Source organism: Gracilinanus agilis, chromosome 6, assembly GCF_016433145.1.
Source record: "Gracilinanus agilis isolate LMUSP501 chromosome 6, AgileGrace, whole genome shotgun sequence".
NCBI lineage: Eukaryota > Metazoa > Chordata > Mammalia > Didelphimorphia > Didelphidae > Gracilinanus > Gracilinanus agilis.
In genome coordinates, this window is record NC_058135.1 from 17,978,237 (window position 1) to 17,997,655 (window position 19,419).

At 36.8% G+C, this 19,419-nt stretch overlaps 1 protein-coding gene across 1 annotated transcript in view; it reads left to right on the plus strand.

The window, feature by feature from the left end:
• The window catches only part of SGCZ (sarcoglycan zeta), a 126,962-nt gene that overhangs the window by 70,116 nt on the left and 37,427 nt on the right, over positions 1–19,419 (plus strand). The window lies entirely within an intron of this gene.

Genomic DNA, 19,419 nt, shown 5'->3' on the forward strand with positions numbered 1-19,419 from the left:
TCTCTCTCTCTCTCTCTCTCTCTCTCTTTCTCTCTCTCTCTCTTTCTCTCTCTCTCTTTCTCTCTTTCAACATTCTGTTGTGTGCTCTTTGCACTTATCTCCTTGGTATGTATTGTAAATCCTCAGTGCTGGATGTGCTCCTTAAGGAAATCGATTTCTCTTGTTGAGGGTGTATGCCCATGGCCAAGCCTAATTCCCATCACATAATAGGTTATTCAACCTCATACAATTCAGTCCCATTGAGCCCCAATATCACTTGTTCTCTGTGTCTTTAAATAGCTCCACCCTCCCCACCATGAGCACCTCCAGTCACATCTATGAGCCTACAAAATCTTATTCCAAGATGTATCTGTGTTGTTTGTATCACCAAAGCCTGACTCTTTTCTTTGCCCAGGAGGATCAGTATGAAATACTATGCTGAGGCACTTCATAAGAAGCCCTTTTTGTATTTATACAATTCAGTGCAATGCTGAAACCATTTTAAAGTGCCTCTCATGTACACAGTTCAATTTGAGCATTAGAGATGCAAAGACAAACCATGCCTTATTCCTAACACTAAAGTGTCAATCTTGTTTCTTTTCTCTTGGAGCTCTGTGGGATGGATCTCATAGTAGTTCTGTTGCTCTGCTTTTTATGTTATATATCCTGATTTTAAATTGTGCTTTCATTTTATCTATATAGCTCCCTGCCCTGTAAGATTTCTTTTGAATTCACTCTGTTGTTTTCCCCATAGATTACTCATGTTCTGCTTATCCCCCTTCCTTCAGTTTTCTTTGACTTCTCCTCTCTTGTATTCTTCTTCCTTTTTTTTGGTTTTCAAGTACTATCCAGAAAGCAAACTTAGCATTGGTGTTTCTCTTAGTATTTCCTGCCATATATATTCCTCTGAATGTTTTCTCCATTTCCTTCTTTGCTCTATTTGCATAGTTATGCCCCATTTCTTCATAAAGACTACACAAAATTCTCCATCCTTCCCATCCTATTTTTTTTCTTTTAGACAAGGGACCATGTCTGCCCCATTCCACACCATTATGTATGTGTATTGATTGATTGTGTCAATCCAATGGCTCCTTTTGTCCCATTTCTAGCCTTTTTTGGGGTGCCCCTAAACAACCTCCGAATGACCCTGTCCAAGTGATCCTAAGTGGTATGCAGCTAGCCCTTGGCTCGCCTTAGTATATATACTTCAGCCACAGTTCCATCTCCCACATGTATTCTCTACTCTAATCCTTAATCCAGGATGCCACTTATAGTCAAAGTGTCTGTAAAGCTTGATTCACATTCCTCACGAACTGTTCTCCTGATCCATCACAGCATCCTTGGTAGGAAGGAGCTACGGCTGCCACTTGCAAGTTGAGCCATAAAGGCTGGACTACGTGGGCCACGGGAGGAGGGACCATCAAGCCTGCCAGCCCGTTGCCAGCCCGTGGCCTGTGGGGGTCATTTCTGACATACTTCTCTGACCTTTTGGCTTCCACGGTCATTCCTCAGATGTAGTTCATACATTTGTTTCACGCACCCATGTGTGTGACTTCTTCTGATCTCTCTGTTACAACACGCCCACTCCTGCTTTACCCTTTAGGGAGGACTTTCACAGGATCTTCTGTCCTGTTGGTACCTGGCACCATGCCCCACCCGCGTCCGACTTCACCCGTCATTGATTTCCCCCCCTGCTCTGTAAGGCTTGTACTCTGAGCCACACCGAGTCCTATCCAGAGCAACATAGCAAAACTGTGCTGCCAGAGGGCCCCAGGTAGAGATGATGGCTTATGTTGTTCGGTAGGACAGTTTGACCCCTCAAAGTGTCTCCTAGTGTGAAGAATTCATGGAGACTTGTCCTGAGATGCTTACTATCTTACATTTCATGTAAAGCTCATTTCTTATGGCTGCAGAATCTTTTAAACACAGTCTATGGGGGAAGATAGGTGACTCAGTGGATGGAGAGACAGGCCCAAAAATAGGAGGTCCTAGGTTCAAATATGGCCTCAGACACTTCCCAGCTGGGTGACCCTGGGCAAGTCACTTCACCCCCATTGCCTAGCCCTTACAGCTCTTCTGCCTTAGAACTAATACATAGTAGTGATTCTGAGACAGAAGGTAAGGGTTTAAAAAATAATAATAATAATAATAATAAAATATTCTCCTCCAATCTGTTTGAAAATGATGGCCAAACCATTCTTCTCCATGAATAACAAAATAGCAAAAGCCAAAGGAAATTTGAAAATTCTCACCATTCCAGTCATCTTTGCTAGCACTGGACAGGTTCCTTCAGGCCCCATCTTCCTCCCCTTATACACACCCCTAAGTCAACCATAAACTCGTACCTTGTCTCATTTGAAAACATACAACTGAGTCTCAGTGAGAGAGCTTTATAGGGTCAGAAGTGATTTTTGAAGACAGTCTTCTCTTGCTGACCTGTATGATTCTGAAAAATACGTACACCTGAATATACTCTCTGGCCTGGGCATAAAAGCTACCCTGTGTTTGAATGAATGAATGAAAATTCATTTATTCCTATTTTCTACCAAGCACTGTGCTAGAAAAGATCATTTCCCCTCTGATTTCATTTCAGTATCAGGATTTTAGAGCAATTAACATTTTTTTCCAGAGATAGTTTTTAAATCAGCAATCAAAAAGTCTATTGCATCTTTTTTTCAAAAGATAAAACCTAGTAGAAATTCTTTACCCATCATTTTCTATTTAAAATCAAATACAGTCAAGAGACTTTGTGCTCCTCCTGTAGCAGAACCATCTTTTGTGTTCTAGAGAAGTGGGAGTCACGCTCGTACTTCCCCGACTCCTCGAGTCCAAGCACTGTGCATCAATGGATGTGCAGATAAGAGGGCCGTGGCATTAGGCATGCAATCAGTGTGTGAGAAATCGCAGCCATGTGATTGATGAGGCCTGCCTCTGAGTTATAAGGTATCTCTCCTCCTAATCACTCATCTCTCTCAAACCACCATATTCCTGGGGTTGTTCTCACAATAGCGTGTTGGCGGATGAGCTGCCCTAAAAAGATTTATTGGCTGGCACACCGTATGATACGAAAATTACCTTCAGCAAAAGGAAGATCTGTGACTGATCTCTTTTACTCTGAGCATATGGGCCACATGGCACTCTCTCAGCGATCCAGACAATTCTCTATATCTGGTGCCTTCTCACGACCCCATTTAAGCAGTTTTCCCTATCTATCCAAACGTGTGATTGATTTAGAATTTCTTTGAGTTCTTGCTCCCAACTTCCACATTTTTCCCTATAGGCACAAGCACATACATGTCCTGACCTTCATTGATAATTGAGTAAAAGGTGTTTTTGTCCCATTAAATCATCCAGAAATACCTTTAAAATACAACTCTGTGCATTTCTAAAACACCTACTACATACAAAAGTACTGTGGAATAATAGCCTAGGAATAAAAAGGGCAAAAAAGCAAAGGAATCACCCCTGAGCTCAGGAAGCTTATATCCTCCTTGGCATAGTTGAAACATAGGTAAATAAAGGCAACACTTGTACAAAGTAAATAACGTGTAAGTTATTTATCACAAAGGAATATGGGAGGAGAGCATTAACAACCAGGGACATCAAGAAAGACCTATTGGTAAAGCATGTATTGTGCCTGCCACCCAGTAGGTACTTAATCAATGCTTATTCCTTTCCATTCCCCCATAACTAATGGCATTTGACTTGAAAGGTACAAGGCATCCAATAAAAGAAGATGAAGAAAGAGAATAGTCTAGGGAAGGGGCCACTGGCCATTTTTGTATGTGTAAGTAGACAGCCTAAGGCCATTGCTTGGTATTATGAACATTAAGAAGATTCAATTATCTCCTTTGATCACACTCTGAGTAGGGGGTACATTCATAAAAATAACTCCCATTGTACAAAGGTGCCAGATGCCCATGATTTGTAGCTACAGGGTCACCCAACAGCTGGACCCACATGCTTGTGTTTTTATTTTTAGATCCTAAGCCAATAATTCATTTTCATTTATACTTGGAGCACCAAATGATGAAGTGTTCTTACTCCTTACCAAGGCTCACCCCTAGACTTGTTCAAGTGGTATAATTCCACTTCATGTCCTCCAACAGCTCATCCTATGTGTCATTCCCACTCTTTCTCTTATTTTCAATTTCTCACATATACTGGTTTATTTCCTGTTGCCTACAAACATGTTCATATCTCTCCATCCTGATAGCACCCTCACTTGATCTTGTCATCTCCACTAATTAGTGTCTTATATCTTTTTTTTCCTTTTGTAGCTAAACTCATTAAAAAGGCTATTTACAATGGGCACCTCCACTTACTCTCCTTTTGTTCTCTTCTTAGCCTCTTACAATTGGATTTCCAACCTCTTCCTCCAAAGTTACTAATGATCTCTTTAATTGTCAGATCCAAAGACCTTAGCTCAATCCTCATTCTCCTCGAACTCCCTGCAGCCTTTGACACTGTTGATCTCTCTCCTCTGTGATATTCTCTTCTTTCTAGGTTTTCCTCCTACCTATGTGACTTCTGTCTCCTTTGCTAGATCCTCCTCCAGATTATACTCTCTAATTGTAGGTGTGCCTCAGTTCTATCCTGGGTTCTCTTCTCCATCTATATTATTTCACTTGGTGATCTCATCAGCTCCCATGGATTTAATTACCCTCTCTATGCTGATGATTCTCAAATTAACCTACTCCAATTTCTCTAGTCTCCCGTCTCCAACTAACTTTCAGACATCTCAAACTGGATGTCTAGTAGACATCTTAAACTCAATGTGTTCAAAACAGAATTGCTGCTCTTTCCCCCTAAATCCTCCCTGCTTCCTACCTTTCCTATTTCTGCAGAAAGCAACACCATCCTCCAAGTCCCTCAGGCTAGCAGCCATTCCAGCTTCTTCACTATTTCTCAGCCCCCATATCCAAGCTGTTGCTTAAGCCTGTTGACTTTGCCTTTGCAATATCTCTCCAATATCCCTTCTCTCCTCTGACACTACCAGCTCTCTGGTGTAGGCTCTCATCACCTCACAACTAGATGACCACAATAGCCTGCTGCTGGGTCTGCCAGCCTCAGTTCCTCCACTCTCCAATCCATTATTCATTCATTCAGACACTAAAGTGAATTTCCTAAAATGCAGGTCAGATTGTGTCATTCCCATACTCAGTAAATTCCAGTGGTTCCATATTGTCTCCAGGTTCAAATATGAAATTCTCTGCTTAGTATTACAGTCTCTTCATAGCCTGCCCCTCCTATCTTTCCAGCCTTCTTACACCTTATACTACTGTGCTATAAGAAATTACATATGCAATGAACACAGAAATGAATGGAAAGATAAATATGAACTAAAGTAAAGTGAAATAAGTAGAACCAAGATATAGTTTACTCTCTTATAAATGCTTTGATCCAATGACACTGGCCTTCTGGCTGTTCCACAAACAAAACCTTCCAATCTCTTAGCTCTAGACATTTTTTCTAATTGTCCTCCATCCTAAAATACTCTTCTGCCTCTGCTCTAACTACTAACCTCCCTGAGTTTTAAATTCCACTAAAATCTCTCCTCTATAGAAAACCTTCCTCAGCCCTTCTTAACTGCAATGTCTTACTCTGTTAATTATTCCCTGTTGATCTTGTATATAGCTTGCGTTGTATATATTTGTTCACCTATTGTTCTTGAAATAACAGAAACTGACTCCAGACAATGAAACCCAAGCGTGCCAAACATAAACAGGTCCATACCCACAAACACACAAGTGTTACAATACACAAGGTAAACTGGGAACCTACACAAGGGATGTGGGAAATGGGTAAAACACACTAGTTGGTAAATGTCAGTTAAAAACAGTTACTGGTTACTCAAGGTTATCTCTCTGTGGGTCCTTTCTTGGGGTTTGAGGAAGACACAGGAAGTAAAATAAATGGTTTAATAATGAGTTTTAAGGGTTGGGAGGTAAGGGAAAGGTCACACTAAATCTACTTGTCTAGGGATAAGTTCAAGGGACTGGAAGGTTGGGCAAACACTACACTGACTCTAGCTTAAGCTACCAGGACCAGCCTGGTAGGTGAGAGGGAGGCTGAACATCTCACTGCAGGATCCTCTTCATCTCCAGCCATGACCACAACTTTCCAGGAACCACAGCAAATAAGTCCACAAAGAGGTAAAGTCAGGGAGCTGACCTAATCTGGTATGTCCACCAACAAGAACTAGATTCTCTGCTCAACCTGACCTTTCTCACAGGGTAGATGGTTTTGGCAGAAGATAATTACGTTTCTGGGCTCTTCACTTCCAGCAGCTAAGTAAGCGCCTAACTGCCATCAGCTTCATCCAGAGTTTCTCAGAACAATCTTTCTCCCTCACTGTTCCATGCTTGGAACCTTCAGCATTTTTCCCTGACAGCTATGCCAGCTAACATAACTATTGCTTAACTTTTCCTAATTCCCTCATAACATTCTCCCCATTAGATTGTAAGTTCCTTAAGAGCAGGGATTGTCTTTTGCCTCTTTTTGTAACCCCAACACAACACAGTGACTGGTACATAGTAAATGTTGAATAAATGTTTATTGATTGATTATTAACACACCTAATTATTGTTTAACACAGACTCTTACTATTTGCCCATATCCTTCTTTCAACCCACAAGGATGAGGGTCATAAGAGAGTTTTAGTGCCCTGAGTAAAGCAGAATGAGGCAGAAAAGCAGCCATTTAACAAATAAAGAACATCCAGTTTCAAGCTGCCTCGGTTCAATTCAATCCAACACATACTTACCAAATATCTCCTTTCTTTGAGGGACAAAAAATGACTGTTTCTGATCCATTTGATTTTTTTAAGTAAGTATAATTACCCCAGCAACCAATTTGCCAGTTTCTAACTAATCCATTTTATATTTGGTGAGATTAATAGAAATGATTAACACAGACTAGTATTACTATGACCCTGAAGAGAAATGTAGTGGAGAGAGAGAATGTGACCTGGAAAGAGAAGGCTTGAGTCCCAGTCTAAGCTCTAATCTATGTTAAAGATTGCTTTCTGGGCTATGAATTGGTGATAATAAATATACACTGAGACTTGCATCAGTTTTGTTTTGTTTTGCAAATACTTTATTTCTAATTTTCTATTAGATCCTTGTCCATATATAATGGTAGATAATTTCTTTGTTAGTCCCCTAATTTGTTTATGATATCACATTTTTGTGTTTAATTCATGTACCCATTTGGAGCTTGTCTTGTTGTACAGTGTGAAATGTTGGTCTGTACCTAATTTCTGACTGGCAGCTCTTCTGTTTCCCCAATAATTTTTGTTGAACAGTGATTGACAATGTTACAAAAGAAGTTTTTATTTTCTAGGATGAGTTATTACCCTAAGTGTTGGGGCCTTGGGTTTATCAAACACTATGTTATTGTACTTCTTTGCTTCTCTGTATGTAGAATCCTAATTTTTTCCCTGATCAACCTTTCAATTTGTTTATCCTGTTCCATGTTATGAAAATTGCTATTTTCTCATTTAGTTTGAGATCTGGCACTGCGAGGCTCCCTTCCTTCTCTTTGTTTCCCACTATATCCCTTGAGATTTTTGACCTTTCACTACTCCAAATGAATTTTGTTCTATTTGTTTAGCTCTGTAATCTATTGGTAATTTGATTGATATTCACTGAATAAATAAATTAATTAATATTGGCATTTTATTACATTGGCTTGACCAACCCATTAGCAGTGAAAATTTCCCCAATTATTTAAATATTTATTTATTGTTTAAAGAGTGTTTTATACTTTTATTAATATTATTTGTATATGTGGTCTTCAAAGTAAATTTTATTTGAAATGGAATTTCTCTGTATCTCATCCTACTGATTTTTGTTGCTGAAATATAGAAATGATGACGACATGCGTGGATTTGTTTTCTATCCCACAACTTTGCTGAAATTATTTATTGCTTCAACCAATTTTTCACTGACTCGCTAGAAACCATTACATGTCTACGCAAAAATTATAATTTTATTTTCTTTTTTGCCTATGCTTATTCCTTTGATTTCTTTTTCTTCTCTTATTGTTTTAGTTAGCATTTTTAATACTATACTGAAAAAATTGTTATGTTGATGATGGACATCCTTGCTTTATTGTTGTGGTCTTATGGGAAAGATCTCTAGTTGTAATCATCATTACAAGTAATGCTATTTCTTGGTTTTAGATACATACTAAATTTCATATTATGGGAAAATTTTATTCATGTTTTCCAATGTTTTTAATAAGGATGCTATTGTATATTTTCAAAAATTTTCTGTACATCTACTGATTTTTCTTGTTCCTATTGATATGGTCAATTATGCTTCTAGTTTTTTAATATTGAAGCCACTCTGCATTAGAGTATAAATCTAACTAAGTCATAATTTGTAACTTCTGGGATATGTCAAGATTTTACTTAGAATTTCTGCACTGATATTTAATAGGGATATTGGTTTATAGTTCTATTTTTCTGTTTTAGTTTTCCCCTGGGTTAGGTATCAAGACCATATTTGTATAATAGAAGAAATTTGGTAGGATTCCTTCATTTCCTATTTTTTTCAAACAGCTTTCGTACTACTGAAATTAATTATTCTTTAAATGTTTCCTTGAATTTGCTTGTCATTTCATCTGACCCTGCTTTTTACCCCTCTTTGACAATTTATTTATATCTTGTTCAATTTCTTGTTCTGGGTTTGAGTCATTTAAATCTTCTATTTCTTCTTCTATTAATCTGGACATTTTATATTTTTTTATAAATATTCATTTCATTTGGCTTGTCATTTTAATTAGCATATAATTGAGCAGAATACATTTCTAATCATTTATTTTTTCTTCATTGGTTGTGAAGTCACCTTTTTCAATTTTAATACTAGTAATTTGATTTTATTTATAATTGTTTTTATAAATTAAATTAAACAATGATTCATCTATTTTATTTTTTTTAAACCACAAATGCCCTTGAGATGGCAAGTTCTGTCTTGGTCAAGGCTGAACATGATGAAATCTTAAGTCCCTTCCCTTACTAAGATCCTTTTATTGACTAATTCATTGTTTTTTGGTTTTTTTTTTTAATCCTGGGACTCCATTCTAGGAGCATAGGGCCACAACCAGTAGGCAATGGGTCACACTGTCGCTCAGGGTCGCCCAGCTGGGAAGTGTCTGAGCCCGGACTTGAACCTAGGACCTTTCGTCTCTAGGCCTGGCTCTCAATCCACTGAGCTAGCCCAGCTGCCCCTACTTAAGGTTGCAGTTTTTTTAGCAGATGTAGTTTTTACAGGGTGGGGTTGCTAGCCCCACGCCCAACCCTCCTCCTTTTTTCATCCGGGCTAGGGACCATCCTTGGCCCAGGAGTGGTAAGGGTGGGCAGTAGGGGTCAAGTGACTTGCCCAAGGTCACACAGCTGGAAGTGTCCGAGGCCGGACTTGAACCTAGGACCTCCAGTCTCTAGGCCTGGCTCTCAATCCACTGAGCCACCCAGCTGCCCCCTAATTCATTGTATTCATTTCATTTCCAATCTCTTAAAAGTATCCCCTCTGTTAACTTCTCTGTATACTCTTTACATGGCAATTTAACAATCCTCTAAAAACCACTTAGCATAATTTGGCACATTCACAGCATCTGTGCACTGAAAGGGACCTGATAGATCTCAGTACAATGCCTTATTTTTTCAGATGAGGCCTCAAGAAGGGAAGGGCTTTACCCATCATGACACAAGTCCTAACTGATAGAATCTGCCTTGATCTTGACTCTTCTGTCTCCTTGTTCAATCTTCTTGCGACCAAAATATTGCTTCTCCCTAAAAATTTATAGAGGAGAGATTGATGGATTGAGAGTTGGATAGGTAAAAAAAAAATCATTGAATAGTATAATATAATTTTACCATTCTAAGCAGGGGTTTTGCCTAGCAGTTATAGGAGGCACCCCCAAGCACCTACTGGGGTACAGTGAGAAAATGAATAAGCAGATCTTTTTTTTAAAACCTTCGCCTTCCATCCTAGAATCAATACTGTGTATTGGTTCCAAGGTAGAAGAACAGGAAGAGCTAGGCAGTGATTTGACCAGAGTCACACAACTAGGACCTGTTTCAGGCCAGATTTAAACCTAGGACCTCCCACCTGCAAGCCATCCAACTACCCCAAACAGATCTTTTTTAGAAGATGAACTATAGCAACAAGATTTATCTTTGAACATTGCCCTGCTCACTATCCACAGATCAGCAAATGTTTATTTGAGCAGAGGGCTTTGCAATGGGCTGGAATGGAAAGTAACAAAGGTCTGAGATGTGTTTGACCCCAGCTTCTAATCCATGAACAGAAGGTTTGAGTGGAAGCCCTGCCTCTGGCCACAGGGGACAGGACTCAGCTCTCACTCGGTGCATTTGATCAAAAAACACTAATTCAGTGCATCCTGTGAGCAAGAAATTATACTAGGTGCTATTTAGAGGTGGGAAGGCATGTTCAATGATAATGTGTGATTTAACTATGTTTATTATTCATATACTTGATTATATTTATGGCTCTACTAGAAGAGAAGTCTGGCATATTGGTTAGATAAATAGAATTAAGAAGACCTGAGTTCAAATCACACCTCTGAAATATACTTATGAAATATACATATATGCTGTATGATCCTGGGCATGTCTTTAACCTCTCATTTCCCTAAGTACTTGGCAACTTTCAGACTTACAGAGCAATTTATTCCTTTCTGCTGTGGGTAGCAGGATCAGACTTGATTTCCTAGACATAGTTTCAGAAAGTTATTTATTTCTCTTTTTTCTTAACCAAAACAAACAAACAAACAAACAAAAACCCAGTTTGAAAAGCAGAGTTATTCTTTTGTAATTCCAATTTGACTTAGATTCCCTTACCCACTTTATAGATTTGCTTGTGGCTCATTTAATTTCTCTTGATGAAATCACAAGTTTATGTTTTTATGTATTATGCTTATTATAGGTTCCTTAGTTCCTATTTTTTAATCTAAACATTTTCTATTTGGCAAGTGCTTATCCATTTAATTATGTTTTTAGTTATGCTGGTGCCTAACTGAATATAATATTTTGGACATTTTTTCTTTATTTCTACTTCCTTTGTGGCCAATTTTCCTTTTGCCATTTTTCTTTCGTTTTTGCTAACTTGGCTTACTTATCTATTTTTTAAAACTACCCATTTAATTGGTTTTTATTTGATCATTTTTTAAATTTTTCTTCCTTAATTTCCCCCCCAAGATTTCTATTTGACCTTTTTTATACAATAAATGATTTGCTAGTTCTCTTTTTTTCTTGTGTCAGTTCATCCATATTTTGTTTTGTCATTTAAAAAATATATTATTCATATATAGCTCAGTGGATAGAAAGCCATCCCTGGAGATGGGAAGTCCTAGATTCAAATCTGACCTCAGATACTTCCTAGCTGTGTGACCCTGGGCAACTCACAACCCCAATTGACTAAACCTTATTGCACTTCTGTCTTGAAACTAATATTCAGTGTCAATTCTAAGATAGAAGGTAAGGGTTTAAATATAGGTATATGTATATATACATATATATGTATATAAACATGTATGTCAGAAACTGAGGCCTGAATGCTCTAAGTCACTAACAGTTAGAGAAATGTAAAGTGAAAACACCTCTGATAAAACACCTTATACCTATCAGATTGACTAAGATGATGAGAAAGGAAAAATGCCAAATGCAATAAAATGCTTTAGGGAAAACAGGTATACCAATACACTGTTGGTGAACCTGTGAAGTATTCCAGCCATTGTGGAGAACAATTTGGAACTATGCCCAAAAAATACTATACAGCTGCTACAAGGTCCACAACCCAAGAGGTTTTTGTTTTTTGTTTGTTGTTTGTTGTTGTTGTTGTTTTAAGAGGAAAGGAACTCATGTGTACAAAAGTATTTATAGCGGCTCATTTTTTTGTGGTAAAGAATTGGAAACTGAGAGAATGCCTATAAATTGCAGAATGGCCAAACAAGTTGTAGTTTATTAATGTGATAGAACAATATTGTAGTGTAAGAAATGATGAAGATGGTTTCAGACAGAACTTGCAAGACCTGTATGAACTGAAGCAAAATGAAGTGAACAGAACCAGGAGACAATCTACATAGTAACAGCAATATTGTTAAGATAATCAACCACTTTTCTCAATCACATAGGTAAAATCATCTGATTTCCATCCATGGTCATGATTAATATTTTTTCACTATTTTTGTAACATTTTTACAACTCTTTTAAAAACATTTTTAAAATAATAAAATGTGTACAAAATAAAATATATACTCCCAAGATTAGAAGGAAAGCAGAAAATTGGGAGATAAAGGTCTCATGTCTTAAGACACATAGAGAATTTTGTCAAATTTATAAAAATAAGAGCCATCCTCCTGTTGACAAATGGGCAAAAGATGTGAACAGACCATTTTTAGGTAAAGAAATCAAAGCCATATATAGGTATCCAAAAAATGTTCCAAATTATTACTGATTAGAGTAAAGCAAACCAAAATAACTTTTGAGATATCACCCACCAAACTCACTAAAATGACAAAAGAGAAATTTACAGGTATTGGAGGGAATGTGGAAAAACATGTACACTAATGCACTGTTGGTGGAGCTATGAACTGATCCAGACTTTGGGGAGAGCAAATTGGAATTATACCCAGAGAATTATAACTGTATATATACTAGTAATGTGTATGTTTCCCAAGGAGATCAGGAAAAAAACCCATATGTTCCAAAATATTTTATAGCAGCTCACTTTGTGGTGGCAAAGATTTGGAGACTGAGGGGATACCCATCAATTGGGGCATGATTGAACAAATTGTAGCATAAGAGTTTGATTGAATATTACTGAAACATAAGAAATAATGAACAGACGGATTTTTTTTAAAACTTGGAAAGAACTATATGAGATAATGAGCAGTGAAATGAGTAGAAACAGGTTCATTATTCACAGCCACAGAACTAATACTGGAAGAATAAACTGAGAATGTTACCTCCAAAAAATGAAGAGAAAGATGAACCATAAAAGATTTAATTTATATGAACATGTGTATCTCTCTGACAATATCCAATGTGCTGTGGTGAAGATGGAGAGGGGTTGGGATGCTCATGAATGGTATCTATTATGTAAATATGAAGAAAAGTAAGCTAAACATTTAGGAATTTTTTTATTTTATTTGTGTAATATCTTCTTTTTCTTTATATATGGAAATGTGTGACTTTGTAAACAATTGGAATAATACTAATAATAAATAAAAGAATGAAATTGATATTGAACATCTGTAATTACTCTCTAAATTCCTGGAAATGAACTATTTCATTTATGTCTTAGTATCTCCATTGTTCAACACAGATCCAAACACATAGTAGGTTCTTTAAAAATTATTGATTTCTTGAATCAGTCTTAAAACTTGCATGTGGGTATTTATCACAGTAAATCTACCAGCATTTCATTTAGTCAGTACTCAGCCAAGCTCACCATGTCTTTTAAGCTAAAATAATTTTCACAAATTCAAACCAAGTTCTTCTAGAAGATACTTGCTTCCCTAGGAATAATAACTGCCACATGTATTTTTCATGACACTTGGCAAATGTTGCCTTCTTGGAATATCAGGTCCAAACTAAGCTTTATCACTATTGAGATGGAATGAATCATACTCTGGCTAAAGTCTGAGAGCCAGTCTCCTTGGAGTTAGAGTTGTTTGAAATTGTTGTTCATTATTATTATTATTATTGTTATTGTTATTATTATTATTATTATTGATACTCCTCTGAATCTATGGTCTTATCATTATAAATACTCCATCCATTAGCAAAGAACTTAACCCATCTCCATTTTCCCATCATGTGTTTCTTTTATCTATATTCTCCCAAAAATCCTTGAAAGGGAGGAGAGACCCCTTTATATTGGGACCATTTAGGTTCTGTGCATAGTTGTCAGTGAAACTCATGGACAATACATCTCTAATTTTCATTCTTACTATATTACTCATCTATTCCACTGGTGCTCATGAATCTCTCCAACTTAATATTTTATGCCATTTTCCCTAAGTAATTTTTCATTAATAATATACTGGTCTGCTCACACCCATTATGCCTCTGTCCATTACTGTTTTGTAGCCTTTCACCTTAATTTTTGGAGACTGTTTTAGTTCATATTCCTCAAAGAAATAGCACATCTGAAGGATATTAATATTTAAATGATAAGCTTTTGTTTTTTTGTTTTATGGAGAAGCCTGAGATTTTTAAAAATACTTCACAATTTGCCAAATGCGATGTAATACAATGCAATCTTTTCCCTCCCCAAATTCAATACAACCCAATCTTTTTTGGAATATTACAAATCTTCCTAAGAGACAAATGATCATTCAAAAGATTTCCCTCCTAAATATCCACTCTGGAAAAACCAAAAATATGAAGTAAGTCTCACATCCAGGCTATGATATTCATGTGGATGGACAATTTAATGAGCCATTCTATGAGTGGGTGAGCGACTGTGAATGTGTGTGTGTGTGTGTATGTATACATGCATGAGTGTACATCTTAAATACTAGGAATGGACACTAATCCACCCTAGAATTCAATATAATTATTCTTCTCAAGGAAGAGAAGTAATCCTCAATCCACTGACATTATTCTCAGTGCTTCAGAGAATGGAGAGCTTCATCTTCATCATGGATTTGCCATAACCAATTCGAACTTGGACAAGGCACTTTTCCTCCCTCTGCCTCAGCTTTCCCCTCTGGAAAATGGGAAGTGCAAACTAGAAAATCTCTAAGATTCCTTTTTAGCCCTGACATTCTTGAGTCTTGTTGTACTTATCCCAGTTGTTGTCTCTGTGTCTTTTATTCTACCCTTGTCTCCATTATATTGAAGTAATCTGGTTAAACCCACATATCCCTTATGAGAATCATACCTTTAAATGCATAAAACAAAATCCATTGATTTACAAAAGAAACCATTTCTTTTCAAATGAAGAGATCAAAATGTCAAAGGATTGATTGTATGTCGATCCTCCAAAGGATACTCAATGATTTTGATGTATAAATGGGAGACCCATTATTGTGAAATAGCCTGTAACATGCTGTTTTGTTATATGAATGCTTCTCCCTCTCCTGTATTCAACAAACAAATAACATCATGGGGTTTTATATTCTCTATACCATTTAGTCATTTTTAAGATAGTAAATCTATTGTTGAAAATTGTTTCCAAAAGTTTGCTTGTTCCTCCTAATCTTTTGAATTCACACATAATGTTCAGAAAGATTTTGAACAAATGAGAGGGTGGGCGGACATTGATGTTCCGTTGGCCAACATTTTTTTTTGTGGTACTGATCAGATCTGAGATTTTTGCCCCTTTGCCATCAGTATTTTCCATTCCTTTACATACTATCTGGATCAGTCCCTTAATTTCCTCATAATTGCATTGCTTTCATTATGGATCTCTTCTCTTCATGTTTGATCCAATTTGACTCCTTTTCACATCTTTGTTCTCTGTTGTGCCATTTCTATAATCTCTATAAGTATTTTAGTGTCTGTGATGTTTGGTTCCAAGTGTGGTTGGTTCCATTATCTTTGATGGAAGAAGGTTGGGTAAGATGTTTTTTGTAAATCTTTCCCTTTTTTTTTTTTCAGTTTGTAGTTCTTTATTTCCATCCTTAAATGCCCTTGGGATGAGTTCGCTTAGTTGACTATCTTGCTAATCTTTTTTTAGTTGTCTTTTTTTAACTTTCCATTAATCTTGTGAGATGATTCCATATATAATTTATCCATTATCCTATGCAAGGTTCTATAGACAAATTTATATCCTACATTACCTTTTGAAACTCTCTCTCTCTTTACCAAGCAAGTATATCCGGTGTTTGCTAATTTGTCCCACTTGATCTTCTTATTTTATCAGTTGTTATATTGGTTTTACTTCCAAGTGAAATTATAGTTAGTGTTAATGTTGATTCTATTGAGTACCTCTCGAAATTTTTTGCTTTTTTTCTTTTAGTAAATTGCTTAAATAAACTAAGATTTTTCAATTTTCCCATCATATCTTTTTCTAATTGTTTTAATTATTCTGGTCTTAGTGCTGCTAGATGACTTAGGAATAACTCATTTGTCAGTAATAAATCTTTTCTGGTCTCTTAAAAATGTTGTTGGATTCAAATATGGCCTCAAACACTTCCTAATTGTATGATCCTGGGCAAGTCACTTAACACCAAATGTCTAGCCCTTAACGCTATTCTGCCTTGGAATGGATACTTTATATTGATTCTAAGAGAAAAGGTAAGGCTTGTTGTTTTTTTAAGTAGTTAATTTCATTCTTTTTAGTATGATTTGGTACTCTATAGATCAAATTCCTAATCATTCATTTTCCAAAGAAAGTGTTCATCATATTGAGGTGTGAAATGTCTACAAAAATTCTGTAAGTCTTTATTCTTCCTCATTCCTTACTACTGAGCCATACTTTCCCACATATTTCTTCCCATTCTCACCTTTACCAGTCTTTGTATTGAAATCACCAACTAACTAGAGTATATGTTGATTTTATTTGAAATTTTTTCCTAATATTGAATCAATTCTACATCTTTAAAATAAATCCAACTTAGTCCTTGTGTATAATCATTTTATTATGTTGTAGTAACCTCTTCACCAATATTTCATTTAATATTTTGCCTCTGTATTCATAAAGATATGTCCCTATTCCCCTGGTAGATTTATTAACATCATATATGTCTCATAAAATAATTTGTCTCTAATCCTTTTCTATTGTATCCCTTTTAAAATGATTTATATAAAACTCAAATTAATTTTTATTTGGATGTTTGATAGAATTTTCATTTTTAAATCCCTCTGAACAATTTTATTTTTATTTTTCTCTCCCCCCCCCACTGCCTTTGGGGAAACCTTTATAACTTCTTTGTTTTCTTTTCATGAGACCAGGTTACTTAAAGTCCATATTTCTTGTTCTATTAATTTTTGCATTTTATTTTTTGCATATATTCCTCCACTTCATCTAATTTATCAGTTTTATTACCACATAATTGTTCTAAGTATCAGCTTAGGTCAGTTATTCCTGTCCAACTCCCATATCCTTCAACTCTTATTATTTACCAGTCACCCCCTAGGGAATTCACACTCTAAACTCTGAATTGCTGCAATTATTTTGATTCTTCTGATTGACAACATCATTCTCTACTTCCCCTTTCCCTACTTGCTAGCATCTTCCAATGCTAGTTTTTGTCCCCATCAGATATTTCCTGTTTTCTCTCTGTTAGTCACCCTTACCTATCCCCTATGCCTGAAATGAAAGCGTAGAATCATAATTTTAATTATTAGGAAGCTTTCTCTAGCTTCCCGGTATCCTGAAGGGATTTCACAATGCCTCATCCCCCCATCTCTAACTGTTGAAGTCCTTTCCTCACCCCTGGACATCTTCCAGGGTTCAACTCAAATGTCACCTATTTCATGAAGCATTTTTTGAATGCTCCTGTTCCCTCCAGGGGAATGTGACTTCTCCCTTGTTATATTTCCCCTAGCATATTGGGGACCTTCTGCCTTGCACCTTCCTCATTTCCTCTTCCATCATATTCATTTCTGTATATATTTGTTCCCATTTTTAGAAGATAAACTTCTGAAAAGCCAAATTCTCTGGCAAGGGACAATTACATTTTTCTAGCATAGCTCCTGACACACAAGTATCATTTAATAAATACTTGTTGAATGGAAGAAATAAAATAATTGTTTTATTATTTGAATGTAAGTACCAAGGAAAACTCCTGGATCAGAAGTCCTCTTGGACTATCTATCAGACATATATCAGAAAAAAAATCTCTCTCCTAAATCATAGAATAATCCCTGATCTTGTAAGAGATTTTGAAGAGTGTCTCTAGACAAAAATACTGAGAAAAGTTGACATCAGATAATACCTACTAAAAATGGAGAGTAGAAAGGGGTAGAAGTTGAATTTTTCACAGAGGAATCAAATGTCAGGGCTGTATGGAGCCAGAGTGACATTTCCCATAACCCCATTGCTCCTTTCTCTTTTAAAACAGGTTTGACTATTGGTATATTGATTAAACATTTAGTGCCTGGCAATGTGTGTGAGCATGGCTCTTTATACTGTATTCAGGTATAAGAACTCAGTGAAGGTCATAATAATTCTTCCAAGTATTGCCCTTATCTTATATGGGAATTAGTTATTGTAAGGGTTTTTTTCCCACAGAACCTTGAGCTTACCATGACAACAAGGGCCCTTCCCTGAAGAGAGATGGTGAATGCCAATACTCAGGCTACCAACCTGAAAATAATCAATAGAATAAGCCTCATAATAATAATAATAATAATAATAATAATACGACCATTTGGGGATGGTTGAGATCATCAGTGTTAAAGTCTAACAATCAACAGGTTTCATTTAATGTCCTGGGAGACTCAATGAACTAGGGACAGAATTCCAGCCTGAAGCTTTGGGATTCCTTCTCTGATTTGGCTAAATAGAGGGGGAAAAGAGTTATGGTCTAGCATTGGAAAGGATCTTGGAAAGGAGGAAAGTGAGGATCAGTCTAATGAGGATAAGCAATACTTGAATTAAGTTATATAAGAGGGGGGCCATGATATTCTATTTCTAAGTTCACATCCTCTCCCATCAGGCCAAATGGCTAATGAACCTCTAAGTTCATTCAATCGAGCACTTTCTCAAGAGACTTTACATGGTCTAACAATGATGTAAGGGGTGGCATCTAAGAGAGAGCTGGGCACAGCAGAATCATCTATAAAATCTGACTGAATTAAATAGGGTTGTTTCTGAAATCCTATGCTTCAGACTAGCCTTCTACCATCTGCTCTTCCCATTGCATGCATTTCACCCACCTAGAAAACTGCCTAAAGGCATCTTTGCCCAGCATCCATGGCCACCAGTTATCCTTCCCTCACCCCTCACATACAAATGCACACACATGTCATCGCAGAAGTGGGGACTCTTTCTCCACATCACAAACCACTTCTCTCTCCCGGGAGCATTAAGGCTGGGACCACGATATCTCGCTCCAACTGGCTTTCATGGAGCCTCATCTTTATCATCAGTTCTAACATGGTCAGGCACAGGTGGAAAAGGCTGCATCAGGAAGGCAAAGCCAAACTCTTCAGGAGTTACAAAGTACTTCATGTGTGTGGAATTCTGTTTGGGGCGCTGGGGATAGCATGTGTCTAAATAAAATAGGAGCCCTGATCTTTCTTCATAGAGTTTATTTTCTAGCAGAAGAAAGACAAATGAAAAGATGCCTCTTCTAGTCTTGTAACACTGGGAGGTGCTTCGATTCCTTATGTTACATTGCATGGAATTGAAAATAAAGGGTGTCCCCACAATACATAAGACCTTGCCCACTCAGGGAAACTTGATATTTTGAGAGTTCTTGAGTTTACATTTCATTGTTCACCTATCTATTTTCTGC